Source organism: Schistocerca nitens, chromosome 12, assembly GCF_023898315.1.
Source record: "Schistocerca nitens isolate TAMUIC-IGC-003100 chromosome 12, iqSchNite1.1, whole genome shotgun sequence".
In the NCBI taxonomy this organism is placed as follows: domain Eukaryota; kingdom Metazoa; phylum Arthropoda; class Insecta; order Orthoptera; family Acrididae; genus Schistocerca; species Schistocerca nitens.
The window spans coordinates 19,381,732-19,392,154 of NC_064625.1; the positions used below are offsets into that span (position 1 = coordinate 19,381,732).

The following is a 10,423-nucleotide window of genomic DNA, read 5'->3' on the forward strand; positions in this document are numbered from 1 at the left end:
ACCCGTAACATTACATACATTCCGAGCAAGTCAGCCTTGCGCAGCGGTAAAGGTTCACGGCTACAGCGCTGGAGGTACTGTGTTCGAATCCTGCTCGTGTGCTTTTTTTTCATATTGCGAACCAAAGTTATTTGTTCGTCGAACGAGCCAGTGCAGCTTTGGAAAAAATGATCAGAACATGTTACATAAAACAAAGTAAAAAATTGATGAAACACGAAAATAGTTCTAAGGATGTGTACCAGTAAATAACACATTTGAGAGAAAAGTTAACAACTACTATGCGAACTACTGTACAGAATACAAAGAGTGTCCAACGAGGAAACTTTCCAGCTGATATCTGAACGCACTGGGCGTATCACACAATTTTTATTCAGCTGTCATGGAGTCCTACTGAAAATTAAATTTAGTGATTGAGAAGGAGTCATCCAACTGCATACCGTTTTTGCATCTAGTAGGAATTTTACAGATCGTTCTGAATGAGTCAGTATTGTCAACAATAAATACCATTATATAATACATCTATGGAGATGTCAGAATAGGATTCTGAGACGAGTGAATAACGACCTATAAAAAGTTTGCACATGGCGCTGTCGTTTACCGTCTACACTATGCGATCAAAAGTATCTGGACTCCAGGCTGAAAATGATTTCCAAGTTCCTGGCGCCGGCCATCAGTAATGCTAGAATTCAATATGGTGTTGGCCCATCCTTAGGCTAGATGACAGCTTCCACTCTCGCAGGCATACGTTCAATCAGGGGCTGGAAGCTTTCTTGGGGAATGGCAGCCCATTCTTCTCGGAGTGCTGCACTGTGGAGAGGTATCGATGTCGGTCGGTGAGGCCTGGCACGAAGTCAGCGTTCCAAAACATTCCAGAGGTGTTCTACAGGATTCAGGTCAGGACTGCACACGCCAGTCCATTACAGGGATGTTATTGTCGTGAAACCACTCCGCCACAGGCCGTGCATTATGAACAGGTACTCGATCGTGTTAAAAGATGCAACCGCAATCCCAGAATTGCTCTTCAACGGTGGGAAGCAAGAAGGTGCTTAAAACATCAACGTAGGCCTGTGCTGTGATAGTGCCACGCAAAACAACAAGGGGTGCAAGCCCTTTCCATGAGAAACACGACCACACCATAACACCACCATCTCTGAATTTTACTGTTGGCACTACACACGGTGGCAGATGACGTTCACCGGGCACTCGCCATACCCACACCCTGCCATCGGATCGTCACGATGTGTACCGTGATTCGTCACTCCACACAACGTTTTCCCACAGTTCAGTCGTCCAATCTTTACACTCCTTACACCAAGCGAGGCGTCGTTTGGCACTTACCGGTGTGATGTGCGGCTTATGAGCAGCCTCTCGACCTTGAAATCGAAGTTTTCTCATCTCTGTCATAGTACTTGCAGTGTATCCTGATACAGTTTGGAGTTCCTGTGTGATGGTCTGGACAGATGTCTGCCTATTACACATTACGACCCTCTTCAACTGTCGGCGGTCTCTGTCAGTCAACAGACGAGGTCGGCCTGTACGCTTTTGAGATGTAAGTGTCCCTTCACGTTTCTACTTCACTATCACATCGGAAACAGTCGACCTAGGGATATTTATAACTGTGGAAATCTCGCGTACGTATGTATGACACAAGTGACACCCAATCACCTGACCACGTTCGAAGTCCGTGATTTCCACGGAGTGCCCCATTCTGCTCTCTCAAGATGTCTAATGACTACTGAGGTCGCTGATATGGAGTACCTGGCAGCAGGTGGCAGCGCAATGCACCTAGTATGAAAAACGTATGTTTTTCGGGTGTCCGGGTACTTTTGATCACATAGTGTTGTAAGGTCGTCAGAAGAGCGAAACGAAAGACAAAAATTTATAGACAAGATACATGTATGGTGTAAAAAGTGGCAATTGTCCCTGAATAATTAAAAGCGTGAGGTGCTACTTAAAAAGTTTTGTTAAATTTCGTCTACACAATAAATCACACGAATCTAAAGGATTTCGATTCAACTAAATTACATTTGTGAAGTCTTAAATTGGAACTATCATACAAAAGGTGAAATGGGTAACGCGAATCATAAACTGTGTTTTAGGACCAGAACACTTAAAACGGCCCCAACGCAACCGCCTCAGATTCTGTGATAAGGTAGCCCAGTTGATAACCCGTCAAAATATGGACACAGATAGAGCATAAAACAGGAAGAAGGTGTACTGAACGGCAAAAAAAAAAAAAAGGCGGTGAATGGTCCAAGCTCAAGATGTGCCATATAGAGAGAGCAAGCTGCTAGAACAACGGCGTCGGGGTTAAGTGGTCAGTGTTGGGCTGCGAAGCGGCAGATCCGTGTTCAAACCTCCCTCGCGCCCCATCTTTTTCCTTTTTTCCGCAAAATTATGAAATTTCCGTCCGATCATTTGACGTGTCTCTTGTGCGTCTGAAGTCTTGGCAATTTCCGTACTGTGGACTGGTTGTAGAATGTTAACCATGTGGTAAGAATATATCAGCACGCAAGTAAATGTGACGAACAGTAAGACCAGTCGAGATGCCGCATAGACCTCACACAGAAATTAAAACAACAAATAAACGGGTATGAACTACGTTGCAACATAGGAATCCAGGAGTCAAGACTTCCAAAACGGAACGCAAGAGTCATGACGTGCGGCACTTGTGTAGAACAAACAGGAAGCGCGTATGTCTGGAGGACCCTTCGCTGTTGCGAACGGACGTTGCACCACGACGCAGACACAAGTGTGAATACAGCGAATAGGCACGTTAATGGCAGGATGGAGTCCAGTGCTTTTTTTTTTTAAATAGTCTCACTGTGTTCGTTATGGTTCGTTGCATTTGTTCGGGACGGACGTCCCATGACTTTCGTTCAAATGCATCGTTGATCCATCCCCTCAGTTTTTTTTTTTATTCCAGAGGGCAGTTAGCCCTCTGACCGAACATGCTGAGCCACTGTGCCGGCTATACCTCGACCACACAACCATGACGGCGTGGCTAATCAACTTCACTCCACGTTGCACTGTTTCTGTTTTGCTTTTTTTTTTTTTTTCACAGCCAGTACACCTTCTTCCTGTTTTCATGCTTGATCTGTGTTCATTTTTTAACGGGGTATCCACTGGGCCACCTTACCACTAAATTTTAGGGGGGGGGGGGTATCACGGGGAGTTTCCCTTGTTAGATAGAGCAAGAAATCTACTAAAGAGACTGCCTGCACTAGTCTTGCTCACCTTCTTCTGGAGTATTGCTGTACGGTATGAGATCCTTACTAGATAAGACTGACGAAAAACACCTATATAGTTGAAAGCAGGGCAGATCTACCGACCTCCCGACTCAGCAGCATTAGTGGCAGAACAACTGAGAGAAAATCTGGAATACATTTCACATAAATTTCCTCAGCATGTTATAGTCTTAAGTGGAGATTTCAATTTACCAGATATAGACTGGGACACTCAGATGTTTAGGACGGGTGGTAGGGACAGAGCATCGAGTGACATTATACTGAGTGCACTATCCGAAAATTACCTCGAGCAATTAAACAGAGAACCGACTCGTGGAGATAACATCTTGGACCTACTGATAACAAACAGACCCGAACTTTTCGACTCTGTAAGTGCAGAACAGGGAATCGGTGATCATAAGGCCGTTGCAGCATCCCTGAATATGGAAGTTAATAGGAATATAAAAAAAGGGAGGAAGGTTTATCTGTTTAGCAAGAGTAATAGAAGGCATATTTCAGACTACCTAACAGATCAAAACGAAAATTTCTGTTCCGACGCTGACAATGTTGAGTGTTTATGGAAAAAGTTCAAGGCAATCGTAAAATGCGTTTTAGACAGGCACGTGCCGAGTAAAACTGTGAGGGACGGGAAAAACCCACAGTGGTACAACAACGAAGTTAGGAAACTACTGCGCAAGCAAAGAGAGCTTCACTCCAAGTGTAAATGCAGCCAAAACCTCTCAGACAAACAGAAGCTAAACGATGTCAAAGTTAGCGTAAGGAGGGCTATGCGAGAAGCGTTCAGTGAATTCGAAAGTAAAATTCTATGTACCGACTTGACAGAAAATCCTAGGAAGTTCTGGTCTTACGTTAAATCAGTAAGTGGCTCGAAACAGCATATCCAGACACTCCAGGATGATGATGGCATTGAAACAGAGGATGACACGCGTAAAGCTGAAATACTAAACACCTTTTTGCAAAGCTGTTTCACAGAGGAAGACCGCACTGCAGTTCCTTCTCTAAATCCTCGCACAAACGAAAAAATGGCTGACATCGAAATAAGTGTCCAAGGAATAGAAAAGCAACTGGAATCACTGAACAGAGGAAAGTCCACTGGACCTGACGGGATACCAATTCGATTCTACACAGAGTACGCGAAAGAACTTGCCCCCCTTCTAACAGCCGTGTACCGCAAGTCTCTAGAGGAACGGAGGGTTCCAAATGATTGGAAAAGAGCACAGGTAGTCCCAGTCTTCAAGAAGGGTCGTCGAGCAGATGCGCAAAACTATAGACCTATATCTCTGACGTCGATCTGTTGTAGAATTTTAGAACATGTTTTTTGCTCGAGTATCATGTCGTTTTTGGAAACCCAGAATCTACTATGTAGGAATCAACATGGATTCCGGAAACAGCGATCGTGTGAGACCCAACTCGCGTTATTTGTTCATGAGACCCAGAAAATATTAGATACAGGCTCCCAGGTAGATGCTATTTTTCTTGACTTCCGGAAGGCGTTCGATACAGTTCCGCACTGTCGCCTGATAAACAAAGTACTCTTACTACGGAATATCAGACCAGCTGTGTGGCTGGATTGAAGAGTTTTTAGCAAACAGAACACAGCATGTTGTTGTCAATGGAGAGACGTCTACAGACGTTAAAGTAACCTCTGGCGTGCCACAGGGGAGTGTTATGGGACCATTGCTTTTCACAATATATATAAATGACCTAGTAGATAGTGTCTGAAGTTCCATGCGGCTTTTCGCGGATGATGCTGTAGTATACAGAGAAGTTGCAGCATTAGAAAATTGTAGCGAAATGCAGGAAGATCTGCAGCGGATAGGCACTTGGTGCAGGGAGTGGCAACTGTCCCTTAACATAGACAAATGTAATGTATTGCGAATACATAGAAAGAAGGATCCTTTATTGTATGATTATATGATAGCGGAACAAACACTGGTAGCAGTTACTTCTGTAAAATATCTGGGAGTATGCGTGCGGAACGATTTGAAGTGGAATGATCATATAAAATTAATTGTTGGTAAGGCGGGTACCAGGTTGAGATTCATTGGGAGAGTGCTTAGAAAATGTAGTCCATCAACAAAGGAGGTGGCTTACAAAACACTCGTTCGAACTATACTTGAGTATTGCTCATCAGTGTGGGATCCGTACCAGATCGGGTTGACGGAGGAGATAGAGAAGATCCAAAGAAGAGCGGCGCGTTTCGTCACAGGGTTATTTGGTAACCGTGATAGCGTTACGGAGATGTTTAATAAACTCGAGTGGCAGACTCTGCAAGAGAGGCGCTCTGCATCGCGGTGTAGCTTGCTCGCCAGGTTTCGAGAGGGTGCGTTTCTGGATGAGGTATCGAATATATTGCTTCCCCCTACTTATACCTCCCGAGGAGATCACGAATGTAAAATTAGAGAGATTAGAGCGCGCACGGAGGCTTTCAGACAGTCGTTCTTCCCGCGAACCATACGCGACTGGAACAGGAAAGGGAGGTAATGACAGTGGCACGTAAAGTGCCCTCCGCCACACACCGTTGGGTGGCTTGCGGAGTATAAATGTAGATGTAGATGTAGATCGTTTTATATGCCTGCCAAGTAGAAGAGTGTGTGTCAGGGATGTGATAAGCGTGCTTGGCGGGGGCAGTCATTAAAACAATGGCGTTTTTCCAAAATGACTTTTCACTCTGCAACCGAGTCTGCTCCGATCTGAAACTCCCAGACAGATTAACAATGTGTATTGGACCAGGACTCGAACTTTGGAGCTTGGCCCTCCGCGGGCAAGCACTCTACCCGAGCACGACTCACAACCGCCCCTCACATCTTTCCTTCCGCGAGTACCCCATCTCCTATCTTCCAAACTTCTCAGAAGTGCAAACGAAACAGTCCCCCAGGCTATAAAAATGGTTCAAATGGCTCTGAGCACTATGGGACTCAACTTCTGAGGTCATTAGTCCCCTAGAACTTAGAACTAGTTAAACCTAACTAACCTAAGGACATCACAAACATCCATGCCCGAGGCAGGATTCGAACCTGCGACCGTAGCGGTCTTGCGGTTCCAGACTAACCGCACGGCCACTTCGGCCGGCCCCCAGGCCATAGCTGGAGCGTGTTTCCGCAGTATCCTTTTGTTCCAGGAGGGCAGCTTGGGTGAAGTTTGGTCAGTAGGAGACGAGGCAATGGCTGAAGTACAGCTGTGAGGACGGGTCGTCACACGTGCTTGGGTAGCCCAGTCAGTCGATCGCTTGCCGGCAAAGGGTCAAAGTTTGAGTCTGGGACCGGTCACACAGCCTTAACCTGCCAGGATGTTCCAAAGGCGTTTTGTGTTGCGGCGAGTTTTCATGAAATTTCGGTGACCAGCTTTTATTTCCGAATGGCAAAAAATTTTGTACACCCTCACTTATGTATGGGGAAGCGGCCATCATAATACACTAAGAGACATAAGAGATCGCGCGTTAACATTTAAATACGCATTTTTACCACGTGCTCTTCGAAAGTGGAACAGCAGACAAATATAACTATGTCAGCTTTCGCGGCCAGTATCAAGACGATTAAAATTGTTGTGGGTATTGTACGGCATCACTGTACGAAATACTTTAAAACTGTTGAACGGATGCTTCGGCCTTATTACAACTGCTTCCCTCACGGCTCTTAATACTACCGAAACGACGGTCTGATAGTTTACGTTTTAAAGTACCAGCGGATCATTGCGAAACTTCCACATATCATTATTTAAAATTATAAAATTTTAAATAAAGATATTATCTGGAATAAGTGTAGTCACTGAAATAAGGGTAGTTGTGGGAATGAAGAGAAAAGTCTTGGAAAATGAACTAAACGACGTGAAATAATAATTACGAATTTATGATACATCCTTATATATACATTTTCACGCACAGAATTTTGAAAAAAAAAATGAAAAAAATATTTACAGCGCGTTACAGTATCTCAGTGTAAACGATATTTGGCGTAACAATGTCATCTTCGTGTTTTTCATTTTCTTTAAGGGATGCAAAACTTTTAGTTTATTCGGCTACAAAAAAAGAAAAAAAAGTTCAAATTGTGTGAAATCTCACGGGACTTAACTGCTAAGGTCATCAGTCCCTAAGCTTACACACTACTTAACCTAAACTATCCTTAGACCGCCTTCTTTTTTTTTTAATCTCAGTTTGTTCGTCTTAGTTCGTTGCATCTGCTCGTGGCGAAAGTCGCAAGACACCCGTTTCATTTCGTCGTTGACCTATTAACTCAGTTTTTTTATTACAGAGGGTCCGCTCGGCTAATCCCGCGCGGCTATTCGGCTACACTTGAAAAGACTACATGCAGTTGTCCGGCAGTAGAGAAGGGATTCGGTAAACACAATCCTGCCGTCCATTTCTCCCTGCGACTTGTTTGCAGTGACTGCAAATGCGACTTCTCTTCAGCTGAAGAGGCATCCTTTGATCAAATGGTGTTAAGTTAATCCGTGGTATTCCAGTATCTTTCCCGGCGTCAATCAGCTAAGCATTAATCGTAAATCCACTGTTGACTAAGCCCTCTTTTAGATACTTATCAACATGACAATAGTGTTTTTCTTTAGTATAAGTTCGTGTGGCGGGAATCCTGACGGATCTAATGAACGTAAGAATTCTACAGGATGTATGTCGTTTCGGAAAGTGTGTTCGTTCACAAAAATTAACTTGTACGACGGGCAAATATAATGGACCATCATAGTGGTCACGGCTATTATCTGTGACAATGCTGTACAAAATTATCCAGTTAATAAGCACTTTGAAACAAATAAAATTGTATTTCTAATGGGATAATATGAAAAGGGAGTCTTCTATTCGTGATTAATAAGTTAGCTGCGTAAAATATAGATACGAAGCTCGGCATCGACGATACTATTTGGCCTATAATAGTTACAAGTCTCTTTTTTGTTAAAATTTTTCACAAACAGAAATTTCTAGCACAAAATCCATATGCAGTGTCAGACGCCGGTTAAAAAAACCTTTCTAACGATGTCTCACTCATCTCTGTGCGATTAGCATGTGCTGAGAAAAGGGGATGTGCGACTTGAGAAGTAGTAGACATGATTTTATCCAATGACGCGTACAATACCTAGAAGAATTTTAATCATCTTAGAAACAGACTGAAGACGGCTCTACGAAACCCCTGCAAGCACTCAACTGCGAATTGCAGGGTCATCATGTAGATGTAGAAAGGGTGCAAAATGTACCGGAGATCTTCTACCGGTCCTCCAATTTCCATGCTAACAATAGTATAGGCGAATGCAGAGATCTGCGCCAAGATATGGTACCATACTCAGTGTTTACTCAGCAATTCCATTAAATATGTTCAAATGGTTCAAATGGCTCTGAGCTCTATGGGACTTAACATCTATGGTCATCAGTCCCCTAGAACTTAGAACTACTTAAACCTAACTAACCTAAGGACAGCACACAACACCTAGTCATCACCAGGCAGAGAAAATCCCTGACCCCTCCGGGAATGGAACCCGGGCGTGGGAAGCGAGAACGCTACCGCACGACCACGAGCTGCGGACCATTAAATATGAATCTCAGTTCCCCTATCCATTACCAATACTCTGTTTTTTAATAAAAATAAATAAAAAAAGGGTGAAATGCATTCGCAAATTGCGGATACGATTGTACAACTACTATACGAGTTACTAGTATTATATGGAAATTTGTGCCGACTGGGGCTCGAACCCCAATTTCCAGCTTTACCGCCTCGACCACATGTGGCCTAGTGTCTTCGTCTCAAACCAAGGCAATATGACGAGCAAAACGATGTCTCTCTCTCTCCGAGCGAGAATCACACGACTTGTATGCGAGCACTATGGGACGTAGACACTTCGACATATGGAAGTTTGAGTCGGTCTTGGAGGCGTGATCGGATGCCCGAGGCTTTTAAGGCGACTGGTCGCGTAAAGCAGGAAATCCGTGTTGGAGTTCCACTGCGGCACAAATTTTCATATAATATTAGTAAATCGGCACAATCGTACCCGCAGTTTGCGAAGGCATTACATAATTTAATACGGCTGTCAATAGGGAGTCCATTTCATCGGACACACACGGACTTGTCAGACGGAAGGAATAATGCATCGAACTACACAGACACTGCCGTACAGTAAAAGAAAGACAATGTTGCTTAGAGAGCTGTCCGACTGAGCGAACCCGTAAACTCACCGGATAACTGTGAGGGGAGATGCGGTGGAGAGTATGGCAGCAGACGTTTCGACCCGCGCGCCCGTCTTCAGTTGCAGCCTTCGCCTTCGGCGTCCCTTTGCGGACTGAGCGGGCCGCGTGCGCTTTCTTCTCGCTAAGCGCCGGCCTCCCTTTCTCTGGACCGCCCTGACCTTGCTTCGCAGGGCGTTAGCTTCGCTCTGAGCCACAGGACAGCGAGCCGCCGCTTTTAGTGGCGGAGGATCGGAGTTCGACTCCTGCTAACCGTACCTAACTCCAGTATCTCTCACGTTCTTCAGATTGCTTGACTACCGCACTTTCATGCACGAAACCTCGCGTATGACGACAGTCACTTTACCAGGGTCGTCTTATAAGCTTGTACAAGGACCGGCAAAATGACCTCCCGTATTTGGAGAGGCCAATGTGTGATTTGTGTCGCGTTTACTGATGTGAATGTGGCGGAACCGGTTTATAGTATTTCGTGACTTTAGTTACTTATAAATGATATTTCAGGTAGATCATATATATATATTAACCTCCCCTTAGAAAGATTGATGAATTACTGTGCTGATAAACCCCTTATGTTATTTGATTTTCAAATAGCTGAGCGAAACTGAACGTACTCAGACATTTCTCTCTTTACTTATTCTGATCATCACTAAACTGACACACAGTATTTTTACCGCAACGCAGTCTGACTTTCAATAATCCCTACAAAAGAATGGCCCTGACTAACAATAACCTATACAGTTCATGAATCACTTACCTCACAAAAATCTTCGTTACTCGAACTACTGCAATAAAGCAAGCGCCAATACTGCCAGCTAAATAAAAGATTCTAACTACCGAAGGCACTAACTACTGATAGGCATAGTTAGCAAATGAAAGATTTTGATAGAGAACAAACAATGTAGTTACCTTAATGTTCAAAAGTCATTATATATACATATATATATATATACATATTAGTTCATGATATCAAATATTAGAAATTTACTCTCTC

The 10,423-nt window shown here is 44.0% G+C and overlaps 1 protein-coding gene across 1 annotated transcript in view; it reads right to left on the minus strand.

The window, feature by feature from the left end:
• Nucleotides 1-9,531, minus strand: part of LOC126215200 (reelin domain-containing protein 1) — a 141,801-nt gene extending 132,270 nt beyond the window's left edge. The window contains exon 1 of the mRNA XM_049941865.1: nucleotides 9,424-9,531. The gene's annotated coding sequence lies outside the window, so the exon portion shown is untranslated. The remainder of the gene's footprint in view (nucleotides 1-9,423) is intronic.
• Nucleotides 9,532-10,423: the final 892 nt, after the last annotated feature.